The sequence below is a fragment of the Elephantulus edwardii genome, unplaced genomic scaffold (genome assembly GCF_000299155.1).
Source record: "Elephantulus edwardii isolate Elephantulus edwardi_28Jun2011 unplaced genomic scaffold, EleEdw1.0 scaffold00017, whole genome shotgun sequence".
Classification (NCBI taxonomy): Eukaryota; Metazoa; Chordata; class Mammalia; order Macroscelidea; family Macroscelididae; genus Elephantulus; species Elephantulus edwardii.
In genome coordinates, this window is record NW_006399767.1 from 24,079,477 (window position 1) to 24,082,099 (window position 2,623).

The window sequence follows — 2,623 nt, forward strand, 5'->3', positions numbered from 1 at the left end:
CTTAACGGGATTTGTTTCTTGAAGTCATGATTTTATGGGCCATTAGAGTTTTATCAGCTTAATTCAGTGCTTTTGTTTCACCTCCCCATGCAACCACTTAAGGATACAGAAATGTACAGCCAATTGGTCCTGTGAACCGCCAACCCCACCGCAAAACTTTATTATTGAATTCCAAAAATTACAGAATGAGTTTCCTGGAATTATGTATGGATTGACCACCACCCAAAACTATCAACTATAGCCATAATCTTTCTCCTTTTCAAATGGTCCATACAAGTAGAGATCACACATTCTCCATATAAAAGGAATTGCTAGCAAGAATGACTTTACACAGGATTCATTCTGTGATAGAGGTATGATAAAATTCTGACTCATCTAATGATGTCTGAATAAAAATGCTGCAGGTATTTATGAGCACATAAAATCTAATAAACTAAGATTGATGTAGTTACACTCGGTTCTTCAGTAACTTGAGAAAACCAGAATGCAACCATTTAGTAGCTAAAAAATGGAAGACCTCCACCAACCAGATCGGATAACTAGTGTATTACAACCAGATAATTTACTTATCTAAGAATTCTTCTCCTGTCACAATGAGCTTCATCAAAGGGCCTGATATTAAGACAATCTTACTTCTCATCCATGTAAGGGTTTATGTACGAATACGCTACAGCACTCAAAGGTTGCAGTATCATTAAAAATTCATTTGGTTAAGGATTTCTCGGGCAAACTTTTTTGTGCTTAACTCTGGAAAACAGAAACAACTCACAAGGAACTGGACCACTCGAGGAATTATTAAAATACTAAGAGTATACAGTGAGTAATTCTTAAGTGTACTGTTAAAAAAAAAAAAACACACCCTCACATGAATGTGTATTTATACCAACAAAAATTACTTTTTATCTACCTTAGCTTTTCTCCCAAGATGAGGAGTCTTATGGGGTAACAGAGCAACTTTAAAAGCATTTCTCTAGGGAGCTCTGGTGGCCTAGCGGCAAGAAGCTGTACTGCAATCCCAGATGTGCCAGGTTCAAATCCACCAGATGCTTTCCTGGAGAAGGAGGGACAATCTCCTCCTGAACCAGTCAGATCTGATTTGATGGTACAATGGCACAAAAAAAATTTTTTTTTTAAAAAAAAGCATTTCTCTGAAAGATGTACAACTGATTACAAATTCTCTCAAGGATGAATGGAATTTGTTATAAATTTTTATCTTTAAGAGTCAAAATAAATCTTTAGAGATTTATGTAAACTAAGCCACAAAATGTATACAATTCCTGATTCCAGCTCAAGTTATATATACCTCCATATTCAATTCTCCACTGTTATATACAAACCGTATGAAATTTTACATCATGATGGATCCATTTGGAATTCTCACGCATCAATTCAAATTATGTACAATGAAAGCAAATTTGAAAACTGAAGTTTTCATGTTAATGACAAAAAACAGCTTTCATGGCCAATTTGTGCTACAATGTTAACAGAGGTTGCTACACTTGGAAATCTGGTCACTAGATGTTCTCATGGAGCCTGATCTGGCTTCTAATAATGGTACCAATCATTCAATTAGGGTGACAACAGAAACATAAAATTCATTGTGCCTCAACTGTTCTAGGAATTAAGTAGCCAAGTATTTTTCATGGGACAAGAATGGATGCAACTGACTATATTATACAATTATGCTAATTATTTTATTACTTCAAAAGCACTTTACAAGGAAATGTTAAGTATGGCTTCCAATAGGAATGTTACGCCTGGACTTGACACCAAGCTCACAGACTGTTTTGCAAGTAAAAACAAGCTTCCAAATTAAAATAATTTATAACCAAAATTTTAATCCCAAGGATTCTCACAAAACATGTTACAAATGACAGCATAGGAGGTGTAGAAAAAAAACCCACAACCAAATATCCATCTTATACAGTAACTCAAGAGAGCTCTATTCTACAATGTACCCTTAAACTGGTAGGATTTTGGTTTTTGTACTATTTTCAAATAAATGACCTTACATACAGCTTTCAAATACCACAATCACAAAGTATTTGTAACCTAAAGCAAAACTAAAATACTAACTCTTGAAACTTCTCAGATTCTATACTGGGCAACTTCTGTCCATGGTGAAGACTTGGATTTTTTTTAAAAAAATTTTTTTAAAAAAACCTCTAACCTTGGTAGTGCAGCTTTTTTGTGTTTTGACATTCTTAGCAGCTTTTAAATACTGCTTATTCAACCACAGCTGCATCCTAGAATCCCAGCTTTAGGTAACACTTGATTCTGCTTTCTGCCAGTTTTATCACACTACCTGGGCAATAGTTAGAGGTTTATTATCAGTCGGCAAGACTGTTCAAAAAGTTCAAAAGCAAACTCAATGGTGCTTAAGGGGACATTGTAAAATAAATTCTTGGTATTACATGCCTCATATGATCCATTTCAAACCAAAGAGAATTACATCTTCATGTGTCACTGTTGTAAGAAACAAATTCAAACTTCCAAACAGTTAACATCTTAAAAATGCACCAGGCTTATGGAGTCTCAAACAAAACGAATTCTCTGTACATATTCCTTTACACCTTTATTCTTCATATTCCTTTACACCTTTACTCTTCTTGGAAACTCATCT